Raw genomic sequence first — 26,385 nt, 5'->3', positions numbered from 1 at the left:
AACACTGTCCCTTAATATCTGTAAGGGCAGTTAGCCAAACCACACTGAAAATGACAGCATCCACCACCTTTGATTCACAAGTAATCAAAGTTTGGGATGGTATGAGGATTATATGGCTTTGTCTGTAAATCTTGTGTTTAAAATGAGGTAAAGGAGCAGGGAGCTAGATCTGAAGTTACTCTTATGATATTACCAGTGTATAATATATACAAACAATATATTTCAATATTCCTTTTTCCCTTTTAATAAACACATGTACTAAAATACATATATGTCACAAAGGTTGTGCTGGGTCCTAGCGATCAACTGTGACCGATTAAAGACTGAAACAGATAAATGTCTATGATTGACATCTTTGCTGAGCTTTTGATGGGAGCAAACTGTCTGTTCTCAGTCAAGATGAAAGCTGATTACACAAAATAGCAAGAAGAATGGTCAGTCAATTCCAGAAAGAGACAGTGGAACAGGGCTGAAAGGTAGGTTCAGAGCAGAGGCTGTGTGAGGTCATGGTGCTCATGCCTTAGAGCACTGCAGCATAGCTGTTGTCCACACCAAGTGCTTGCATGTTCCAAAGGAACACAAAGACCTGAAGGTGTCAAACACAGAGAAATGACAGTATTTGAAAAGGTAGAAATTATCCTGACTTTGTCAGAGCAGGACACAGAGATGTGCTGAATTAAGATACTGTAACCCTCATCTAATAAAAATCTATGCCAATTAAAATGGAAGAGAAGTCCACTTGTTGAGATTTTTACAATTGTCTACCTCAGTTCTGAAACTTTAAATAGCATAACTTGTTCATGGGTGCTAAACACATCCCTCTTCTCTGGGGAACTTATGGATCCTTAAGTACACGGACACAGAAGAAGCTACAGAAAGCAAGCACCTTACACACCTTAACTTTCTGATGAAATTCCTTTTCCATAGTGAGGGGACAAATTTACAGCAACATTGTCTTCCTGTTTAAAAAATGTGAATGAAAACATAAACAGGCGCCTTAAATTGTGTTGTATTTACTTATTTGAAGTGTGTGTGTGTGTGTGTTATGTCTGTGTATATATCAGTGTGCTGTTTGCATGTGCAGTGCTCACAGAGGGCAGAATTCGGCATGTAAACATATAATCTAAATGTAGGCTTAGCCACTGAGCCATCTCTCCAGGCCAAACACGTATATTACAGTAAATACTCTATCTAATGTCTTTCATCAACATTTCCTTATAATTTAACTCAAGATTTATTTAATTTTATATTTAATTATTTGTTTGCATTATATGCAGATGAGCGCAGGTGCCATAGGGGCCAGATGAGGTCATCCATGCCCTATTGCTGGAGTGACAGGTGGCTGTAAGCCAGTTGACTTAGATGCTGGAACTGAACTCAAAGGCCCTGCAAGACCAGCCAGAGCTCTTAACCTCCAAGCCCTGGCTTCAGCCTCCTCTCTCTGCACTTGACTGTGGCTATGACTTGACTATCTGCTTTGTGCTCCTGATTTCACCTCTCATTAACGATGGTCTATGACCTGAGAGTTAATCCAAATAAACCCTGTCCTCCTCTATGCCAGTTTTGATTATGGTGTTTTAGTGCAACAACGGAAACAGAGAGGGGAAATAATCAAAACTTTTGAAGCTTTTCTTATACCTGACAAGATGACAAAACAAAAACCAGGCAATGCCCCCAAAAAACTCAAAATGAGGCAGTGGTAAGGAATCATTTCTGTAATACATGATCATTTTAATACACAGGAAACTTGAAGCAGCAAGGGAGCCCACCTATAGGTACACAATCCAGGCATGACTGACAATGAGAAGGTTTGGCGCTCAGGAAAACTTGAGTACTGAGGGGTGTATTGGGCTGGGCCCACCAATATTCCTAAAGGCAATAGTGTTTGGTACCAATGTTGCTGTTACTGTTTGTGATGAATAATTTCTCTTGCCTTTTTTCTCAAATGTTTACTCTATTTCCTTGTCTCATACAATGAGAAGACTCAAGACCATTTATGGAGTTGTTGACACATTATACATTTTTCTCTGAGGTAGGCATTGGGATCTCCTTCAACATTATCCTCTTCCTCTTCCACCTTTTTGAGTTCCTTCTTGAAAGCAGGCTCCGGATCATTGACCCACTCATCATTCTCTTGGCCCTCATCCACCTTGGGATGCTAACAGTCATTGGATTCGCAGCTGCTGACATTCTTGCATCTCAGAATATGTGGAATGACATCAAGTGTAACTCCCTGTTCCACTTGCAGAGGCTTTTGAGGGGTCTCTCTCTTTGTGTCACCTGCCTGCTGAGCATCCTTCAGGCCATCATCCTCAGTCCCAGAAGCACCTGTCTGGCAAAATTCAAACCTAAATCCCCACAGCAGAGCCTGTCCCCCCTTCCTGTGCTATGGGCCTTTACATGTCCTGTGGTGCTCACTTCTCCTTCTCCTATGTTGCTGAGTACAATGTCACCTCACATGGTCTCATATTTGTCACAGAATCTTGCATTATTTTACCTATGGAGTATAGCAGCAGACCCTTATTTTCCATACTGAGGATATTTCGAGATGTGTCTTTTCTAGGTCTCATGGCCCTCTGCAGTGGGTACATGGTGGCTCTCTTGTGCAGACACAAGAAACAGGCTTGGCGCCTTCACAGAACCAGCCTTTCTGCAAAGGTGTCCCCACTGCAAAGGGCCACCAGGACCATCCTGCTGCTCATGAACTTCTTCGTCCTGATGTACTGTTTGGACTGCATCATATCTGCCTCAAGACTGATGCAGGACAGTGACCCAGTCCACCACATTATCCACAAGATGTTCTCCAATGGCTACACCACCGTCAGCCCCTTGCTGTTCATTGGCACTGAGAAACGAACTGCTTGCTTCTTACGATCCTTGGTGGGGAGGACAGCACATGCTTAACGAGTAATTGAAGGATGAGTTCACTTAAGGAGCCAACTGACAGATGCTCGCTGACAGATGGTGAATCCTAGGCTAGTGTTTATGCTCCTCCAGAAAACTGAACAAATGACTCCTGCTTTGTTAAACTGCTTCCATTGAAATGTGGGTTACAGCACCTGTGGATATTTGAGCCAAATGTCTTCATGCACATTTCTGCTTAGTGGCAGCAGGGGACACCTATTACACATCACAGATTAGGGTGCTCTGTGCACTCATCAATAAGCTACACTGTGTAGCACTTTTTAATAAGCCAATCACCTTAACACTTTGTATTTTACCTAATTAAATATGGATGCATTATCACAAAATTGCATATCATTCATCAATAGTTCTTTCATAGTTATGCAAAAATAATTGATTCAAAGTCTCAGATGCTTGCTTGTTTATATTAACAACACTTAACCACAGCCACGATGGAAATAACTCTCTGTCCATAAGCAGATGAATGTACCAACCACATGTGGCCTTTATATATCATGTACTATTACTCAGCTTGAACAGGAAGGAAAGCCACCTGTAGGTGTAGGTCCACCACAGAGGAACACATACTTCCAGTGACCTGTCAGTCACAGAATGACAAGCTTCTGTACATCTAGGGGTGGAACTGAGAGTACTGTACTGTAATTTTTCAAGAAAGGAAAATGCAATGGTGTTTGCCAGGGGTTGAGGAATGGCACAGTGGAGAATTCTTAATTGGTGTAGAATGACCATTCAGAAAAAGAGGAAAAAACAGTAATCTTCTGAAACCCAATTAGAGGCTGGAGGGGTGGAGCGGGTCTGGGCTGGGTAGAGGTGAGGTAACAGTGCTTTCTGCACAAGCATAAAGACTGAATTTGAATCTTCACCACCTATGTAAAAGCTATGCAGGGTGTGAGTTCTTGTAGCCTCCAGCACTGAGGGGAGGGGAACGGCTGAGGTGCAGAGGTGCCCTAAAGCTTTATGTGGCACACTGATCCCTTGCTCTCTCCCCCAGCCTGCATAAACATCACAGACTGCCCTCTGGGTAGTGATTGTCCTTTACTCCCCGTTTCTTGGCAGGAAATATGATCTTTTCCACAAAGTAAAACTTCTCCCCATAGTGATATAGTTTCCAATCTCCCTGTCCCACCTGCCCCAATAAACCATCCTACCACACACCATCACACTAAAATTGACCAAGGAGGACACCATCATACCAGACACCATCGTACCAAACACCATCATACCAGACACCATCATATGAGACACCATCACGACAAAAGAGATCAATGAGGACACCATGACTGAAGAGACCAAGGAGGAAGAGAACGAGGGAAACACTATCATACCAGACACTATCATACGAGATACCATCACAACAAAAGAGATCAAGGAGGATACCATCATAACTGAAGAGACCAAGGAGGAAGAGAACGAGGGCAACAACATCAGGCCTGGCCAGCCTCAGGACTCTGGCACAGCTCTCCCTCAAAAAGAGACCGAGGACAACATCACACTTGGCCAGCCTCAGGACACTGGTACAGCTTCCCCACACAACCAGTGTCAACGCTGGAAGCGGGTGAAGAAGACAATCATGAACGGCCTCAGACATCTGTGCTGCTGCTGCCTGCCACCTGCTAAGACAAAGGCCGCCACATGTAAGAACATGACTCCAATGAAAAGGGACCTTGGAGCCACCCTTAGCATCAGGTGAGTGCATTACTTCACTTCATTTTATTGACTTTTCCTTCTGTCCTTTGTAATTAATCTCTCCCTAGTGCTATAGTTTCCAGTCTGCCTGTTCTACCTGCCCCAAGATGGGTTCCCATGTTGAGAACTGAGGCCTACAAGCAGCCTGATGGGAATTCTTTAGAAAGTGCCTCCTGCCATCCTTTTGCAAGAGCCCCGCACCCACACACATGCCAAACCCATGACAGGTTACATTGCTTGAATCCTCAGACCCAACTCAGAACAAAGCCTGGAAAACTCAGTCTTGGAGTGACTGCAGTGGTAGCTGTGCCCTCTCTTGACACCAATTCTGCCCTAGTTACTCACCTCTTGCATATCTATTCTTGTTCCTTCAAGGCAACCATTCACATTGGATCCCACACATTCGCCACCACATGCCACGCTGTGAGGGTGTGATAGGTGTCCTGACAAGTCTAACTAGAGACTCTTGGAGGAGCAACCCACAGTGTCCCTGTGTCATGGCAGGCTCAAGCCCCTACCTCGTGTATGTACCAGCTGGACAGATCTTAAGGCTGCTTCCATTTCTTCAAGTCTCTGCCCTTTGCATATTCTTGCACAGTTAATCAGCCTTGCACAGCCTTTGGGGAGAGTTCTGGGAAGCCTTATCTTTCCATCCTAGTATCACTGTGGTAAGACTTCATCTCTTGTGTTCTTTCTCCCTAGACTGTGGCAACAAGTATCACATCGTGAGCCACACAGATGTCTGTGGGATTGACCATGTATGGTCCATCCATCCTGGCGCTTCCCTGAACTGGAATGTAGGACAAAGGTCCTTGAAGATAGCCTCTATCTTCAACAGCATGTCCCCATAATGTACTTCCACAACCGAAACACTCTTGAGCAACTCTAAGCCCATAGGATGCACATTTAATATGGCAGATGGATGTGTTTCATTCTGCACAATTTGGAAAACAAACGTATGTACACCGTACCATAGGTGTATACCCAGGGTTTCAACGGGCAACTGCTTTAAGTGCTGAAAAGGCTGATTGTGTAATTACACAGTTATTGGAAATAATGGAAATTTTGGAGATACCTTCACAAATTAACACTGATAATGAACCTACATATATGTCTAGTAAGATGAAGCAATTCTTTGCCTATTATACTATAAATCTTTATACTACAAATGATTTTATAAAACTTTATACTATAAATGATTTATAAAATCTTTATAATATAGTATAAAATGATCTTTATATAACTTATATTATTATAAAGATTTATAAATCATTTACACTATAGTATAAAGATCATTTAAATGATCTCTATATAATTTATACTATAAAAATTTATAAATCATTTATACTATAGTATACAATAAATGATAGTATAGGATAAATTATAGTATAGTATAAGTGATTTATAAATCATTTATACTTTAGTATACTATAAAGGATAGTAAAGGATAAATGGTAGTATAGTCTAAATGATAGTATATATAGTATAAATGATAGTATAGTACAAATGATACTATATATAGTATAAATGATAGTATAGTACAAATGATACTATATATAGTATAAATGATATAATTTATACTTATAGTATAAAGTATAATATAAGTAAAGTATAAATGGTAGTATAGTATAAATGATACTATATATAGTATAAATGATATAATTTATACTTATACTATAAAGTATAATATAAGTAAAGTATAAATGGTAGTATAGTATAAATGATACTATATATACTATAAATGATAGTATAGTATAAATGATGCTATATATAGTATAAATGGTATAATTTATACTATACTATCCTTTATACTGTACTATCATTTAGAGTATACTATAGTATAAATGATTTATAAACCTTTATAGTATAAATGATCTTTATACTATAGTATAAATGATTTTTAACTCTTTATAATAGTATAAGTTATATAAAGATCATTTTATACTATAGTATGAAGATTTTATAAAACATTTAAAGTATAAAGTTTTATAAATCATTTATAGCATAAAGATTTTATAAATCATTTATAGTATAAAGTTTTATAAAATCATTTATAGTATAAAGATTTATAGTATAATAGGCAAAGAATTGCTTCATCTTACTAGATATATATGTAGGTTCATTATTAGTCTTAATTTGTGAAGGTATCCCCAAAATTTCCATTATTTCCACTAACTGTGTAATTACACAATAAGCCTTTTCAGCACTTAAAGCAGTTGCCCTTTGAAACCCTGGGTATACACCTATGGTACGGTGTACATACCTTTGTTTTCCAAATTCTGCAGAATGAAACACATCCATCTGCCATATTTCACTTTTTTCGTATCCCTAGGCTTACTTCCAGCACGCAGTCGAGTGTGGTTATACAGAGGACATGTGGGACATTTTTTATTATTTCTTTGCTTGTTGCCCAAGTTATAGAAAAAAAAATTAACTTTTACTTTTAACATCGTGTCTTTCATGAAATGTTGAGGTGTTGTAATTGATCAGTTTCCTCATTTGCTTGTACCAATGGACCTTTAAAGCCTGTATGAGACCGAATCTGCGTGATATATAACGGAGGGTTTCTACTTTTGTTAAGCCTTTTGCAGTTGCATGAATAATAAAATTAATTCTAAACCATCAGGAATAAAGTCAGCAGTTTCTATATGCCAAACAACTCATTCCACATATTGAGAGCCAGCAATTATATTAAGATTCAGGGAAATCTACTAATACCATAAGTATTACATACAATTTTGATTTTTGAATCGATTTTTGAACTGAACTATATGGTCTTTTGATCACCTGGCTTTTGTGTGTGTGTGTGTGTGTGTGTGTTTGTGTGTGTGTATGTTGTAAATCTTTAATCTCTCACTTGGGAGACAGAGAAAGGTGGCTGTCTGAGTTTGAGATCAGCCTGGTATACAGAGTAAACGACAGGACAGCCAGGGCTACACAGAGAAAGCCTGTCTTGAAAAACAAAAAAACAAAAACGGTGACCATCAAAAAGCCACAGTTTTCCATCTGTAAAATGGGGACACAGTCATTGTAGCATTCTTAGCAAGAATGCAATCCTTAAGGCTCCAATATCAACCATGGTGGTCAGCACCCTAGAGGGTTGCAAAGCCATTGCAAAGGCTTTGGGATCCATTTTCTCTCATCAGGAAAACCAAAGGAGTTCAATAGTCTTAGCCTATTGCTTCACAGCCACCACCCTCTGCCTTTGGCTGAACCAGTTTAATCCTGGGAGGTTTTCCCAACTAGTCTTAGGTCTGTGTTCACAAATCCCACACCCAACAGTGTTCAGTTGGACTTAGCAGAGCATCCGGGTTTTCCTGCCCCTACCCTACCCTGAACCCTACAAACCCCAGAGTAAAATGACACTGGCAGTAGCTGAGCATGCATTTTCCTCCCTAATTCCACTGAGACTGTGTTATTAGAATTTCACTGCTTATTCTAAAGAACAAGTTAATTTTCCATTTTTGCATCAAATATGGAAAGGAATTACCCACTCACTGAGCTTCGCATATTTGCACATAAACTGTGCTCTTACAGGAGGAAGAGGGTCACTGGCACCAAGGGAAAACTGGACAGAACTGACTGGCTGGCTCAGGTCCCTACTCCTTTAGCTACCTGCCTTTCCTGCTACCATGCCTTCCCTGTCCTTATGGGCAGAAACTGGGGGAATCAGTGTGGTTGGTGCCCAAGCATGGCTAGGTCATTCCTTGCTCTGACATCACAAAGAGTCCTTGTGAGGAATGGTGGAACCTGGCCACATAGAGAACTCACTGGGACTGGGTTTGGTCCCATCAAGTGTGGCAGCCATTGGTTGCTAGACTGAATGGTTTGAGAGTTGGTGAATCACAGCATTGGCCAGCTCCCCTAGGACAACCAGACCTGTGACCCTCAGCAGATTGAGTTTCCCTCTAACACTGTCAGTTTTGTGGCAATCGCCTCTATTTATTCATTCATTGGTTTCAGGCATGATTATGCTTACCGTTATATTCTTCATCTATCTCATGCTCACTTTGATTGTATCTCGCTATCACAGTATTTATATCAACTACACAACACGAGTGATCGATCGCCCAGTGACACTTCCGTACATGTACAAGGAGAACTTTAAAGACATTCCCCTGATGACAGTGCCTACTGCCCACCCCTTCCAAGCCCCTCACTCTTTCCCTTTGCTGTTCAGCACCTTGCTTCCCAAATACAAGTACGGGCCAAGTGCAGTGGACTCCTGTCCAGAGGACTGATGGACACACGGGATGGTCTCTTAAGGAAGGACACCAATGTGTCTCTGGGCTCTAGCACAAAGTCTCCTCCTAGCTGGTTATCTCAGGATCTTCCTGGCAGGTCAAGAGGCATGAGTCCAACAAAGGGGCTAGAGACAAGCGTCAGCTCAGATCTTGTGATGGTGATTGTGGAACAGGGCAGCTGAAAAGGAATTCAGGGATAGAATAAGTGTAAGTCTAAAAGGAGCTTGTTCTTTGAGGAAGGATGGGACTTTCCTTGGTGAGACTTGCCATGCCCTGTCCCTCCAGCATACTTCTGTCCTTCTCTCTGCCTGCAGCTGTACATTCATGGGTTATCTTCTGTCTTAAGGAGGGCGATGATGTCACCAAGCTAGGGTGTTATCAGGCACCGGAGGGGAGGGCAATAATGATTTTGAAGCAAAGAGTCGAGCCTGTGTTCTTGAGTTCTGCTGGTCCTACAGGTCAAAGAACATATTCAGGAACAAAAACTGCCTAGTGCTGGAATTATCTGCCTAGCACTGCACAGACCCCAAGCCCCAAAATAAGCACCTGTCTTTTTAGAGAAACAGGGGACTTTTTATTGTCAAGGGCAGTCTACCCAAATTTCCAAGTCTAGGCTTGGATAAAACTCCTTCCTCAAACCTTAATCTGTTTATGTTTGGGGAAAGACAGTGGGTAACAGAACCTTCATGGTCCAGCAACAAAGCCCTTCAGGTTCCTTTCTATTTTGCCAAGGTATTGGTGATGAGAGGAGGGTCTATGGTCTATGACTTCCAAAAATCTGATATCTGATTACAGAACTGGCAAGTTGTGCTTTGTTGCCCATTGCTGAACAGTACCTGTGTCTCCCTTTCATTGTGTGATGGTTTAGTTGACTAGACTTGCTATCCAGTGCTCAAGTGAGTGATGCACGTTCTCTGAAGAGTGAACATCCTTGTTGACCTCCTGTAAACTTCCACCCAGTTTCTCTGGCGTATGTCCCGCAGCTTGGGTGGGTGCTGTGAGGTCCACTTAATGTGAAAAACTGATGACTTTTGGTGGGAATTGACAGCAGCCTAGCTTCAGGAGCATGGAAATGGCTGATCAGCCCTCCACCCTCAAGCGTTGTTGTCACAAGCACTTGTGGCTAGGCGCCGTGTGTAACAGCAACCTTGAACTTTTGAAGCAGTTGGGAACCTAGGTCATGCAGAAAACTAAAGCAGTCCTTCCTCATCTTCTCTTTGCTATTGCTTTTGTATTTGGTGAGGCAGGGTCTCCTGTAGCACAGGCTGGCCTCAGCATCCCTGTGTGGCCAAAGAGGACTTGAACTGATCCTCCTGCCTCCATTTTTCTAGCTTTTCCAACTGCCAAGTGTTTATCCTTTATGAGATAAAGGATAAACTGACTTTCACCCAAACCTCTTGTCTAAGGTCCATCAGCTGACCCTTGAAGGACTCTCATTCAGGGCACAGCTAGTTGTGTCATGTATAGATGTAGAGTGTGTGTGTGCGTGTGTGTGTGTGTGTCCTCCTTAAGGTTTGGGCGTCAAAAGTCCCACAAAGAATCAAGTGTTTGAACATTGTTCCAAGCAGGTGGCACCACGTGGGGCAAACTGTGGACCTTGGGCAGTGGGCCTAGCAGGAAGAGGTGGGCCTCTGGGCATCACTGTGGACAGACACTGGAGTGTAACCAGCTTCCTCAGGCCCCTACTGCCCCACTGCCCTAGAACAGCTTTCCCGTCCCTGAGGACAGAATGTGAGGGAACTGGTCCATTCCTTGCTCTGACACCACAAGGAGCCATTGTGACACCCATCCACTTAAGGCTCTGGCTGAGCCTGCTTCTTGTCTTACAGAACAGAAGCTCTTGGTTGGAGAGCAACTGGACTTCTGTGCCCGTGACAGACTATACTCGCATTTTAGAAGCTGTTTTGACCACCATATAGTAAGTGCCTTCTGTTCTCTAACCTACAATATTTTATTATGTTTGTTTAATAAACATAAACTCTCCTTCTATTCCCTCCCTCACACACTCACACCATTCTCCACTCCTCTTGTCTTACAGAGCAGAAGTTCTTGTTAGAGAGTAACTGGACTTCTGCACCCGTGACAAGACATTCCTGGATTTTTGAAGATTTCAGACTACCGTAGAGTAAGTTTCATAAACATAAACTGTCCTCCTATTCCCTCCCTCACATGCCCTCACACCATTCCCCACTCCCATTCTCCTCAGAGAAAGGGAGGTCCCCCATGGGCACCAGCTCACCCTGGCAAATCAAGTTGCCCAAAGGACTGCATGCATCCTCTCCCACTGACACCAGACAAGGCAGAGCAGCTAGGGCAAAGGGATCCAAAGGCAGGCAACAGAGGAAGAGACAGCCCTTGTTAGGGCACCCGTTGTTAGGGCACCAACATGAAGGACAATCTGCACCTCTGCTACATATGTGTAGGGGGCCAAGGTCCAGCCCAGGCATCCCCCTTTGGTTGGTGATTCAGTCTCTGTGAGCCCCCATGGACCTGGTTTAGTTGACTCTGTGGGTCTTCTCGTGGTATCCTTGACCCCTCCAGCTCCCTCACTCCTTCCTCCCACTCTTCCACAAGATTCCCCAAACTCCATCTAGTGTTTGGCTGTGGGTCTATGCATTTGTTTCCATTCACTGCTGGATGAAGCCTCTCAGAAGACAGTTATGCTAGGCTCCCATCTGCAAGCAGAGCACAGTATTATTAGTAGAGTCAACGGTTGCCTCTCTCTCCCCTAGGGTCGGTCTCAAGTGGGGTCAGTCATTGGTTGCCAGTTCCCTCCATCTCGGCTCCCTGTTTAATCCTGCACTTCCTGTAGGCAGGGCTCACTTTGGGTTGAAGGCTTTGTGGGTGGGTGAGTTCCCTCCACTGGCCCCCTTGACTGGAAGTCCTGCATGGCTGCAGGAGGGGGCCACATCAGGCTCCATATCCCCTGCTGATAGGAGTCTCAGGAAGGGTCACCCCATAGACTCCTGAGAGCCACCCTCTCAGTTAATTCTTGGTGTACTCATTTTGACAACAGTGATTAGCCACCACAGCATCCTAACCTCAGCCCGAGGCCACTCTCCATTTCTCGTTCACCTGAGTCGAATGAGAAAGGAACTGATGTCCTTGATGAGTGTGTATGTGCTGAGCTTTGTATGCAGAGAGCCGCTAGAGTGCCAGGGAGCAGGGGAAAAGGGAAGCATGCTACCTGTGCCCTAAAGGATGGGCATGAGTGTCCACAGCGCACCTGAGGACAACCCTCTGGAGCCTGCTGCTTTAGACGGCAAATGTACCACAAAGAGTCACGTGTTTGAACACTGGGCCCCGGCATGTGGCACTGTGTGGGGAAGTGGGGTCTTACAGGAGGAAGAGGGTCACTGGCACCAAGGGAAAACTGGACAGAACTGGCTGGCTGGCTCAGGTCCCTACTCCTTTGGCTACCTGCCTTTCCTACTACCATGCCTTCCCTGTCCTTGCGGGCAGAAACTGGGGGAATCAGTTTGGTTGGTGCCCAGGCATGGCTAGGTCGTTCCTTGCTCTGACATCACAAAGAGTCCTTGTGAGGAATGGTGGAACCTGGCCACATAGAGAACTCACTGGGACTGGGTTTGGTCCCATCAAGTGTGGCAGCCATTGGTAGCTAGATTGAATGGTTTGAGAGTTGGTGAATCACAGCATTGGCCAGCTCCCCTAGGACAACCAGACCTGTTGATCCGCGGAAGATTGAGTTTCCCTCTAACACTGTTGGTTTTGTGGCAATCGCCTCTATTTATTCATTCATTGGTTTCAGGCATGATTATGCTTACCGTTATATTCTTCATCTATCTCATGCTCACTTTGATTGTGTCTCACTATCACAGTATTTATATCAACTACACAACACGAGTGATCAATCACCCAGTGACACTTCCATACATGTACATGGAGAACTTTGAATACATTCCCCTGATGACACTGCCTACTGCCCACCCCTTCCAAGCCCCTCACTCTTTCCCTTTGCTGTTCAGCACCTTGCTTCCCAAATACAAGTACGGGCCAAGTGCCGTGGACTCCTGTCCAGAGGACTGATGTCACATGGGATGGTCTCTTAAGGAAGGACACCAATGTGTCTCTGGGCTCTAGCACAAAGTCTCCTCCTAGCTGGTTATCTCAGGATCTTCCTGGCAGGTAAAGAGGCATGAGTCCAACAAAGGGGCTAGAGACAAGCGTCAGCTCAGATCTTGTGAGGGTGATTGTGGAACAGGGCAGCTGAAAGGGAATTCAGGGATAGAATAAGTGTAAGTCTAAATGGAGCTTGTTCTTTGAGGAAGGATGGGACTTTCCTTGGTGAGACTTGCCATGCCCTATCCCTCCAGCCTTATTCTGTCCTTCTCTCTGCCTGCAGCTGTATGTTCATGGGTTATCTTCTGTCTTAAGGAGGGCGATTATGGCACCGAGCTAGGGTGTTATCAGGAACCGGAGGGGAGGGCAATAATGATTTTGAAGCAAAGAGTCGAGCCTGTGCTCTTGAGTTCTGCTGGTCCTACAGGTCAAAGAACATATTCAGGAACAAAAACTGCCTAGTGCTGGAATTATCTGCCCAGCACTGCACAGACCCCAAGCCCAAAAATAAGCACCTGTCTTTTTAGAGAAACAGGGGACTTTTTATTGTCAAGGGCAGTCTACCCAAATTTCCAAGTCAAGGCTTGAATAAAACTCCTTCCTCCAACCTTAATCTGTTCATGTTTGGGGAAAGGCAGTGGGTAACAGAACCTTCATGGTCCAGCAACAAAGCCCTTCAGGTTCCTTTCTGTTTTGCCAAGGTATTGGTGATGAGAGGAGAGTCTATGGTCTGTGACTTCCAAAAATCTGATATCTGATTACAGAACTGGCAAGTTGCGCTTTGTTGCCCGTTGCTGAACGGTACCTGTGTCTCCCTTTCATTGTGTGATGGTTTAGTTGACTAGACTTGCTATCCAGTGCTCAAGTGAGTGATGCACGTTCTCTGAAGAGTGAACATCCTTGTTGACCTCCTGTAAACTTCCACCCAGTTTCTCTGAAGTATGTCCCGCAGCTTGGGTGGGTGCTGTGAGGTCCACTTAATGTGAAAAACTGATGACTTTTGGTGGGAGGTGACAGCATCCTAGCTTCAGGAGCATGGAAATGGCTGATCAGCCCTCCACCCTCAAGCGTTGTTGTCACAAGCACTTGTGGCTAGGCCCCGTGTGTAACAGCAACCTTGAACTTTTGAAGCAGTTGGGAACCTAGGTCATGCAGAAAACAAAAGCAGTCCTTCCTCATCTTCTCTTTGCTATTGCTTTTGTATTTGGTGAGGCAGGGTCTCCTGTAGCACAGGCTGGCCTCAGCATCCCTGTGTGGCCAAAGAGGACTTGAACTGATCCTCCTGCCTCCACTTTTCTAGCTTTTCCAACTGCCAAGTATTTATCCTTTATGAGACTTTCCTGACTTTCACCCCAACCTCTTGTCTAAGGTCCATCAGCTGACCCTTGAAGGACTCTCATTCAGGGCACAGCTAGTTGTGTCATGTATAGGTGTAGAGTGTGTGTGTGTGTGTGTGTGTGTGTCCTCCTTAAGGTTTGGGTGTCAAAAGTCCCACAAAGAATCAAGTGTTTGAACATTGTTCCAAGCAGGTGGCACCACGTGGGGCAAACTGTGGACCTTGGACAGTGGGCCTAGCAGGAAGAGGTGGGCCTCTGGGCATCACTGTGGACAGACACTGGAGTGTAACAAGCTTCCTCAGGCCCCTACTACTCCACTGCCGTAGACCAGCTTTCCTGTCGCTGAGGACAGAATGTGAGGGAACCATGGGGATGTGCTTAGTGACCACTTGTCCATTCCTTGCTCTGACACCACAAGGAGCCATTGTGACACCTATCCACTTAAGGCTCTGGCTGAGCCTGCTTCTTGTCTTACAGAGTAGAAGCTCTTGGTTGGAGAGCAACTGGACTTCTGTGCCCGTGACAGACTATACTCGCATTTTAGAAGCTGTTTTGACCACCATATAGTAAGTGCCTTCTGTTCTCTAACCTACAATATTTTATTATGTTTGTTTAATAAACATAAACTCTCCTTCTATTCCCTCCCTCACACACTCACACCATTCTCCACTCCTCTTGTCTTACAGAGCAGAATAGAGAGTAACTGGATTTCTGCACCGTGACAAGACATTCCTGTATTTTTGAAGATTTTGAACCATCATAGTAAGTTCATTCTGTTTTCTATCTGAGAACATTTTATTATGTTTATTTTATATACAGAAAGTCTCCTCCAATTCATGTAAGGGACCCTCTTTGTTTTAAAGTAAAGATTTTTGCGGATGGGGTAATCTAGAGAGCTGGCCCATCATTTCAAGAGCATGTACTCTTGGAACTAGGTTTGATGTACAGCTCTTCTATGGGAGATCATAACTGCCTGTAGCATTATCTAGATAGACATTATCACCATGTAATTGATGTGTAGTAGCAGAGAGTGCACTTGCGTGTGGGCATGTGAACATGTGTATGGATGCCCTCAGAGGCCCGTGGTGTAGGATCTCCTAGAGCTGGGTTTGGAGTAATTTTGAGCCACCTGACCTGGATCCTAACAACCAAATTTCGGTAGGTCCTTTGCAGAGCTAGTTGTACCTGGACTCAGGGGCTGGCTGCCCTGCACGGACACCGCTGGGCTTGGGAGGTGTCTGTTGTTCTATATACTTCTCTCGCATCTAATTTTATTCGTGCCTGCTCTCTTCCAGTACAGGTGAGCTCAGGGTTAGGGGATGACCATCCTTTCTTATCAGTGGCTCTTAGTTTCTAGAATCCTTTGGTTGGTTCTTCCAGTTTGCAGTTGATTCCTGTCAAACCAATCTGTCATATTTTGCTCTACACTGCTTTGGAACATACTTCATTCTTGTCTATCTAAGCATTTAAGTACCCAGTTAGGTGGTCTGAAATGTGTCTGACCTCTTCCTTCCTTCCTTTCCTAGTCTTTTGGATGTAGGAATTCATAGCTCTAAATACTCTCCTAGGCCTGATTTTAAGTCTGTCAACTTTCTCATTGAACTTTTTGGCTCTAGCCATATGAAGGAGGAGGGCCTGACTCTGAAGCAGGACATGGAGGCCTGCTCCTCTGTGGAGGACCCCTTCAACACCGACTATAGAATGATGAGGACTCTGGGACACGGACATTTTTCTGAAGTGAAACTCGCCTTCCATGTTCCCACTGTGACCTGTGTGGCTGTAAAACTCCTTAGAAATAAGAAGAAGTACAACTCGATTTTTAACAGTGAAATAAGCGTTATGAAATCCATGAACCACCCCAATATTATCAAACTTTTTCACGTGATCGAGACGGAAGAGATCACCTACCTGGTGATGGAGCATGCCTCAGAGGGAGAGCTGCTGCGGAGGATCCTGGAACGGGGGTCTCTACCGGAGTGCGAGGCTGAAAGGATATTTACTCAGGTGGTGCATGCAGTGAATTACTGTCATAACAATCAAGTTGTCCATAGAGATATAAAAGCCACCAACATCCTTATGGACTGCAGGGGGAATGCCAAGCTGATTGATTTTAGCCTCGCTGTGAAAGTAACTCCTGGGCAGAAGCTGCGGGGTTTCTGTGGCACTCTGCCCTATTGTGCCCCAGAACTCTTTGCACCCGGGGAATACGATGCTTACCCCATCGACATGTGGTGTTTAGGGATTCTCCTCTTTCTCATGGTGCCTGGGCATTTCCCTTTCCAAGCCAAATCTGTGGCAGGCATGAGGAACGAGGTCACCTCAGGCAACTTCACCATTCCTAAGCATGTTTCTATCGACATTTTCAATGTCATCTTGGAATTACTAATAATCAATCCCGGAAGAAGGCCCACCATCAAGGACATTATGAGGCGCCCCATGATCAGGGCCAGTGAGGCACGTTCACCACCTACTTCCACCCCTAGCCTCCCAGGCACCCCGAGCCCTAGCATTGTCGGGACCATGAGAGTCATGGGCTATAAGCCTGAAGTAATCATTGAATCCCTGAGAGACCAAAAATACGACGAGGTGATGGCAACTTATCTTATATTGCAACACCAGTCACCTGCGGGAGACTATGGCCACAACCAGGTGAATCCTGTGAAACCCAGGCAGCCAGGCACTGTCCTCTGCCTGACAGAGCCTTACACTTATCCTGGATCCCTAAGGAGAGCTGAACCTGTTCCCTATACCTTTAACTTGCCATCTGAGTGCCAGGAAAAAGAGGAGGAGCATTATTCCAGGAAACTTGCCAGATGCCATAGCATGCCTGCCACCCTATGCTGCCATCCAGACACACACCCTCTCCACCTGGGCTGTCCTATTGCTAAGTCCTTCAAGGGCAGCATCCTGGAAATGAATGTTTATTTTTCACAGGTTGGATCACGTGACAGCCACACTGATAGTGACCATACATCTCTGGGTCTATACACCAACTCTTCTAGAACATTCCAGAATGAGGGTACAAGTGACTTAGAGAGCCACATGTCCTACAGTCACCAATCTGAATCCTGGAGTTTCCTGGAGGAAGAGGACAGCTCAAGCTCCTCCTCTGAGGATTTATCGGAGATGACAACAGTCATAGAGATAGAGTCTACTATAGTCGCAGAGGAAAAGACTCTAACACAGGAAGACATCGATGCTCAGGAAGCAATCATTGCCCTGAGAGTGAACATCATCAAGGAGGACACCATGCCTGAAGTGAGGGAGGAGGAAGAGACCGAGGAGGGAGAGACCCAGGAGGACAACAACACAGCTGGCCAGCCTCAGGACGCTGGCATAGCTTCCCCACAGGAAGAGACCAAGGACGACAACATCACACCTGGCCAGCCTCAGGACCCTGGCACAGCTCTCCCTCAGCAAGAGACTGAGGATGACATCACACCTGGCCAGCCTCCGGACGCTGGCACAGCTCTCCCTCAGCAAGGGACCGAGGATAACATCACACCTGGCCAGCCTCTGGACGCTGGCACAGGTCTCCCTCAGCAAGAGACTGAGGATGACATCACACCTGGCAAGCCTCAGGAAGCTGGCACAGCTCTCCCTCAGCAAGGGACCGAGGACGGCATCACATCTGGCCAGCCTCTGGACGCTGGCAGAACTCTCCCTCAGCAAGAGACCGAGGATGACATCACACCTGGTCAGCCTCAGGAAGCTGGCACAGCTCTCCCTCAGCAAGGGACCGAGGATAACATCACACCTGGCCAGCCTCTGGACGCTGGCACAGGTCTCCCTCAGCAAGGGACCAAGGATAACATCACACTTGGCCAGCCTCAGGACACTGGTACAGCTTCCCCACACAACCAGCGTCAACGCTGGAAGCGGGTGAAGAAGACAATCATGAACGACCTCAGACATCTGTGCTGCTGCTGCCTGCCACCTGCTAAGACAGAGGCCGCCTCATGTAAGAACATGACTCCAATGAAAAGGGTCCTTGGAGCCACCCTCAGCACCAGGTGAGTGCATTACTTCACTTCATTTTATTCACTTTTCCTTCTGTCCTTTGTAACTAATGATAATTTGCCCACTGTGGCACACCTGTGATCTTAACAACCTCTGTCACTTCAGAAAGACCAATACCATAGTAATCCTGGTAATGTGACCTCAGGCTTGTTAAGCAAGAAGTAGATTGTATACATATGCTGATAAAGCAGGAAGAGGAGCAGGTGGGGCATGGCAAAGTCAGCAGAGATTGCTGAGAGACCAGTAGGGCACTTTGGTGCTGAAGGGCAAGCACAGAAAGTTCTGTGTGCTTCAAAGTCAGTAAGAGTCACTTACCTGTGTCTTTTTGCTTTGAAGTCCTAAAGACGACAGGCCCCATCTCCATGGCTTGTGGGCCATGGGTTGGGGATCAGCCTGGATGAGATGTGAAAAGCCTCTCAGGGAAGCCAGGCCAGATGTCCAGAAGCCAGTGTGGTCACAGGAGCATTCTGCACAGGACCTATCCCAGTGCAGATCTATCCAGGTAAAATCCCAGGCAGGAGGGGCTGGCTTTCCACTGGGTCTTCCTCAGAGGGGAAGGGCTGAGGTGCAGAGGTGCCCTAAAGCTTTATGTGGCACACTGATCCCTTGCTCTCTCCCCCAGCCTGCATAAACATCACAGACTGCCCTCTGGGTAGTGATTGTCCTTTACTCCCCATTTCTTGGCAGGAAATATGATCTTTTCCACAAAGTAAAACTTCTTCCCATAGTGATATAGTTTCCAATCTCCCTATCCCACCTGCACCAATAAACCATCCTACGACACACCGTCACAGTAAAATTGACCAAGGAGGACACCATCATACCAGACACCATCATAAGAGACACCATCACGACCAAAAAGATCAAGGAGGAAACCATAACTAAAGAGACCAAGGAGGAAGAGAACGAGGGAAGCACCATCATACCAGACAACAACATACGAGATACCATCACAACAAAAGAGATCAAGGAGGATACCATCATAACTGAAGAGGCCAAGGAGGAAGAGAACGAGGGCGACAACACCACACCTGGCCAGCCTCAGGATGCTGGGACAGCTCTCCCTCAACAAGAGACCAAGGACAACACCACACCTGGCCAGCTTCAGGAAGCTGGCAGAGCTCTCCCTCAGCAAGAGCCAGAGGATGACATCACACCTGGCCAGCCTCTGGACGCTGGCACAGGTCTCCCTCAGCAAGAGACCGAGGACGACATCACACCTGGCCAGCCTCAGGACGCTGGCACAGCTCTCCCTCAGCAACAGCCCAAGGACGACATCACACCTGGCCAGCCTCAGGACGCTGGTACAGGTCTCCCTCAGCAAGAGACTGAGGATGACATCACACCTGGCCAGCCTCAGGACGCTGGCACAGGTCTCCATCAGGAAGAGACCGAGGATGACAAGACACCTGGCCAGCCTCCGGACGCTGGCACAGCTCTCCCTCAGCAAGAGACCGAGGACGACATCACACCAGCCTCAGGATGCTGGCATAGCTCTCCCTCACAACACCACACCTGCCCAGCCTCAGGATGCTGGCACAGCATTCCCTCAGCAAGAGACCTAGGACAACACCACACCTGGCCAGCTTCAGGAAGCTGGCAGAGCTCTTCCTCAGCAAGAGCCCGAAGATGACTTCACACCTGGCCAGCCTCTGGACGCTGGCACAGCTCTCCCTCAGCAAGAGACCGAGGACGACATCACACCAGCCTCAGGATCCTGGCATAGCTCTCCCTCACAACACCACACCTGCCCAGCCTCAGGATGCTGGCACAGCATTCCCTCAGCAAGAGACCTAGGACAACACCACACCTGGCCAGCTTCAGGAAGCTGGCAGAGCTCTTCCTCAGCAAGAGCCCGAAGATGACTTCACACCTGGCCAGCCTCTGGACGCTGGCACAGGTCTCCCTCAGCAAGAGACCGAGGAAGACATCACACCTGGCCAGCCTCAGGACACAGGTACAGCTCTCCCTCAGCAAGAGACCGAGGACGACATCACACCTGGCCAGCCTCCAGACGCTGGCACAGTTCTCCCTCAGCAAGAGAAAGAGGACGACATCACACCTGGCCAGCCTCAGGAAGCTGGCACAGCTCTCCCTCAGCAAGGGACCGAGGATGACATCACACCTGGCCAGCCTCTGGATGATGGCACAGCTCTCCCTCAGCAAGAGACTGAGGACGACATCACAACTGACAAGCCTCAAGACGCTGGTACCGGTCTCCCTCAGCAAGAGACCGAGGACGACATCACACCTGGCCAGCCTCAGGAAGCTGGCACAGCTCTCCCTCAGCACGGGACCGAGGATAACATCACACCTGGCCAGCCTCTGGACGCTGGCACAGGTCTCCCTCAGCAAGGGACCAAGGATAACATCACACTTGGCCAGCCTCAGGACACTGGCACAGCTTCCCCCTCAACCGGCGTCAACGCTGGAAGCGGGTGAAGAAGACAATCATGAATGGCCTCAGACATCTGTGCTGCTGCTGCCTGCCACCTGCTAAGACAGAGGCCGCCTCATGTAAGAACATGACTCCAATGAAAAGGGTCCTTGGAGCCACCCTCAGCACCAGGTGAGTGCATTACTTCACTTCATTTTATTCATTTTTCCTTCTGTCATTTGTAACTAATCTCTCCCTAGTGCTATAGTTTCCAGTCTGCCTGTCCTACCTGTCCCAAGATGGGGTCACAGGTTAAGAATTGAGGCCTACAAGCAGCCTGATGGGAATTCTTTAGAAGGAGCCTCCTGCCATCCTTTTGCAAGAGCCCCGCACCCACACACATGCCAAACCAATCACAGGTTACATTGCTTGAGTCCTCAGACCCAACTCAGAACAAAGCCTGGAAAACTCAGTCTTGGAGTGACTGCAGTGGTAGCTGTGCCCTCTCTTGACAGCAATTCTGCCCTAGTTACTCACCTCTTGCATATCTATTTTTGTTCCTTCAAGGTGACCATTCACATTGGATCCCACACTCACCACAACATGCCACGCTGTGAGGGTGTGATAGGTGTCCTGACAAGTCTAACTGGAGACTCTTGGAGGAGCAACCCACAGTGTCCCTGTGTCATGGCAGCCTCAAGCCCCTACCTCGTGTATGTACCAGCTGGACAGATCTTAAGGCTGCTTCCATTTCTTCAAGTCTCTGCCCTTTGCATATTCTTGCACAGTTAATCAGCCTTGCACAGCCTTTGGGGAGAGTTCTGGGAAGCCTTATCTTTCCATCCTAGTATCACAGTGGTAAGACTTCATCTCTTGTGTTCTTTCTCCCTAGACTGTGGCAACAAGTATCACATCGTGAGACACACAGATGTCTGTGTGATTGACCATGTATGGTCCATCCATCCTGGTGCTTCCCTGAACTTGAATGTAGGACAAAGGTCCTTTAAGATAGCTTCTATCTTCAACAGCATGTCCCCAATGTACTTCCACAACCGAAACACTCTTGAGCAACTCTAAGCCCATAGGATGGACATTTAATATGGCAGATGGATGTGTTTCATTCTGCACAATTTGGAAAACAAACGTATGTACACCGTACCATAGGTGTATACCTAGGGTTTCAACGGGCAACTGCTTTAAGTGCTGAAAAGGCTGATTGTGTAATTACACAGTTATTGGAAATAATGGAAATTTTGGGGATACCTTCACAAATTAAGACTGATAATGAACCTACATATATATCTAGTAAGATGAAGCAATTCTTTGCCTATTATACTATAAATCTTTATACTATAAATGATTTTATAAAACTTTATACTATAAATGTTTTATAAAATCTTTATACTATAAATGATTTTATAAAACTTTATACTATAAATGTTTTATAAAATCTTTATGCTATAAAATATTTATAAAACTTTATACTACAAATGATTTATAAAATCTTTATACTATAGTATAAAATGATCTTTATATAACTTATATTATTATAAATATTTATTAATCATTTACACTATAGTATAAAGATCATTTAAATGATCTTTATATAATTTATACTATAAAGCCTGTATGAGACCGAATCCACGTAATATATAACAGAGGGTTTCTACATCGTGTCTTTCATGAAATGTTGAGGTGTTGTAATTGATCAGTTTCCTCATTTGCTTGTACCAATGGACCTTTAAAGCCTGTATGAGATCGAATCTGCGTGATATATAACGGAGGGTTTCTACTTTTGTTAAGCCTTTTGCAGTTGCATGAATAATAAAATTAATTCTAAACCATCAGGAATAAAGTCAGCAGTTTCTATATGCCAAACAACTCATTCTACATATTGAGAGCCAGCAATTATATTAAGATTCAGGGAAATCTAATAATACCATAAAGATTACATACAATTCTGATTTTTGAATCAATTTTTGAACTGAACTATATGGTCTTTTGATCACCTGGCCTTTTTTTTTTTGTGTGTGTGTGTGTGTGTGTTTGGTGTGAGTCTTTAATCTCTCACTTGGGAGACAGAGAAAGGTGGCTGTCTGAGTTTGAGATCAGCCTGGTATACAGAGTAAACGACAGAACAGCCAGGGCTACACAGAGAAAGCCTGTCTTGAAAAACAAAAAAACAAAAACGGTGACCATCAAAAAGCCACAGTTTTCCATCTGTAAAATGGGGACACAGTCATTGTAGGATTCTTAGCAAGAATGCAATCCTTAAGGCTCCATCAGCAACTATGCTGGTCAGCACCCTGGAGGGTTGCAAAGCCATTGCAAAGGCTTTGGGATCCATTTTCTCTCATCAGGAAAACCAAAGGAGTTCAATAGTCTTAGCCTATTGCTCCACAGCCACCACCCTCTGCCTTCGGCTGAACCAGTTTAATCCTGGGAGGTTTTCCCAACTAGTCTTAGGGCTGTGTTCACAAATCACACATCCAACAGTGTTCGGTCAGACTTAGCAGAGCATCCGGGTTTTTCTGCCCCTACCCTGAACTCCACAAACCCCAGAGCAAAATGACACTGGCAGTAGCTGAGCATGTGTTTTCCTCCCTGATTCTGCTGAGACTGTACTATAAGGATTTCACTACTTATTCTAAAGAACAAGTTAATTTTCCCTTTTTGCATCAAATATGGAAAGGCATTACCCACTCACTGAGCTTCACATATTTCACACATAAATGTCTCCTTACCCCCTCTACCACCAACTCCGTAGCCGTAAACTTGATTACTTCCATCCTTCTCCATCTATCACCTACACTATCTCCATCCCTCCACCAATTCCATCATCCCTGCCACTTCTGATACTGCCATTGACCCCTCTGTTTTCAGCTCCCACATCTTCATGGCCTCCATCACCTTGACTACCTCCACCATCTGCATCAAGCCCATCACCCATACTGTCTCCATCACCTCAATAAAACCCACCAATTCTACCATATATACCCTCTCCAACATCCTAGCCAACTTTACCACCCACCATTTTGTCATCCCCACCATCTCTGTCCCTGACTACCATGTGGTCAGTCCCTACCACTGGTATCAAAACTTGTCCAAATACCTCCATCTCCATCTGGAAAAATACAGCCATCTCTATCCTGTATACATCTCCATCATTACCACTTTCTGTCACCTTGACCATTTCGCGCCTCAATTCTGCCACCTCCACCACCTTTATTGCCTGCTCTACCTCTACTGCTTCACCACCACAGGCCCCTTCATCTCTTTTTTTTTATATGTTGCCTACCCCCTCCTCACTTATTCTGCCACCCACACTGAGGACAAGTCACCCATCCTCACCACGACTTCTACAACTGTTCCTACCACCTGTGGCACTGCCACCACCGCCATGGTCTCTTCTTCTGTCTCACTGCTATGTCTTCATTCCCTTCTGGTATCATTTCTACCACCTCCATCTCCTCCACCATCGCCTCCATCACCAGCTGACCACTAGGCATGGCTCCGTCAAGCCTACCCAGAACTCTTAGTAACAAAATCCAGCCAGACATTTTCTTTGTTGTCTTTTTTCAAATCAATCATGTGTTGATTGTTAGTGTGTGTGGGAGGGAAGGCATACAAACGAGCTATGGTGCACTTGTGGAGGCTGGAAGACAAACTTGTGGAATCCGCCTTAACTCCTGCCTCTAGGTGGATTTCAGGGATGGAACTCAGATTACCAGGCTTACACAGAAAGCTCTTTCCTCATCTGGCTGTCCCCAGCCATAAAACAATTTCTATTCCAGAATCACAAGTATTTCTCCACAAAGGGCTGGAGGTTTAGGAGTTTGATGATGGCTCCGAGATGGAAAGGTTGTTTGAAAGATTCAAATTCAGTTCTTAACTGTGCAGTAGGGAAACCCCAGGCCCACTCTAGACCAAGCCTACACTCTCACTGGTCCTCCAACAAGTCAGGCCTGTTCATGCCTCCAAGCCTACTCAGGTTATCTCCTTCACCTCTTGGTTGGTTGACCCCTCTCCCTGTAGGCAGGACTGTGTGTGTAGGTAGACAGAGCTCCCTGAGGGAAAAGCCATCCATGTGGCCATCAACAGGCAGTACTGGGGAAATACTGGGCCCAGAACAGTGTGAGTCAAGCCTCCTCAGCGACCAGATGTCCCTTTCCAGCCACCTCCAAGAGGTGATGGCTGATTAGACAGCCATCCACACTCTGCACCAGTGGTTCTGACTTTGGCTTTCCCAGAAGTGTTGGCAGTTGCTCTGGCTCTGTAAGTCTGATGAGGACCTGGAAATGTGCATTTCTCACACTCCCCTTGAGTTCTGGTGGTGGAGAGCCTCAGTTGGTCTTCCTCATAACCAGGGTGCTTTGCTATGGTATCTGTTTAATTTGTCTTCTATCCGCAATGACCTCCTCATTTGAGCTTTCTGACACACACCGTCCAAGAAATTCAAGACAACATAAAAAGACAAAACCTAAGAATAATAGGAATCTAGGAAAAAGAAGATTCCCTTCTGAAAGGCCCAGAAAATATTTTCAACAAAATCACTGAAGCAATTTCCCCAACTTAAAGGAGAGGCCAATAAGAATACAAGAGGCATAGAGAAAAATTAATAAATCAGACCAGAAAAAAATGTCCTCCCGCCACATAACAATCAAAACAGTATGTATACCGAAGAAAGAAAAAATATTAAAAGCTGCAAGGGGAAAATGCCAATTAACATATAATGGCAAACCCATCAGAATCACACCTGACTTCTCAAATGAGACAACGAAAGCCAGAAGGGCCTGGACAGATATCATGCAGGATCTAAAAGAGCACAATGTCAGCCCAGGCTACTATAACCAGCAATACTCTCAATCCTTGTAGACAGAGAAAACAAGATATTCAATGACAAATACAACTTTCAACAATACCTACACACAAATCTAGCATTACAGAAGACACCAGAAGGAAAAATACAATTCAAGACACCTACCTATTTTCAAGAAAACACAGGAAATAATTAACCTCACTACAGTAAAACAAAAATCAACCAAGCCCACAAACATATGACCACAGCCAACATCAACATCACAGGATCTAACAGCAACTGGTCATTAATTTCTCTCAACATCAATGGACTCAATTCTTCAATAATGAGACACTAACAGAATGGATGCGATAACAAGATTCAGCAACCTGTTGCATACAAGAAAGACACCTAAGTCACAAAGATAGACATTACCTAAGGGTAAAGGGCTGGAAGACTGCTTTCCAAGTAAATGGACCCAAGACGCAAGCAGGAGTAGCCATTCTAATATCTGATAAAATATACTTTCTTCCAAAATTAATCAAAAGAGATGGGGAAGGACACTTCATACTCATCAAGGGGAAATTCCACCAGGAAGACATCACAATCCAGAATATCTATGCCCCTAATACAAGGGTACCCATATTTGTAAAAGATACATTGATAAAACTTAAACCACACATAGATGTCCACACATTAATAGTGGGAGACTTCAACACCCCACTCTCAACAAAGGATAGGTCAAGAAAACAGAAATGAAACAAAGAAACAATGTCTCTAACAGAGGTCATGAATCAAATGGACCTAACAGACACTTACAGAACCTTGAACCCAAACACAAAATATTTACCTTCTTCTCAGCACCTCATGGAACCTTCTCCAAAATAGACCATATAGTTGATCACAAAGCAAGCCTCA

At 45.3% G+C, this 26,385-nt stretch overlaps 1 pseudogene; it reads left to right on the top strand.

Moving 5' to 3' along the window:
* Nucleotides 1–15,892: 15,892 nt before the first annotated feature.
* On the top strand, nt 15,893–16,796 carry LOC132654085 (sperm motility kinase-like; annotated as a pseudogene).
* The last annotated feature ends 9,589 nt before the right edge of the window (nt 16,797–26,385 follow it).

The sequence above is a fragment of the Meriones unguiculatus genome, chromosome 5, assembly GCF_030254825.1.
Source record: "Meriones unguiculatus strain TT.TT164.6M chromosome 5, Bangor_MerUng_6.1, whole genome shotgun sequence".
NCBI lineage: Eukaryota > Metazoa > Chordata > Mammalia > Rodentia > Muridae > Meriones > Meriones unguiculatus.
This window is presented reverse-complemented; position numbering and strand designations above follow the sequence as displayed.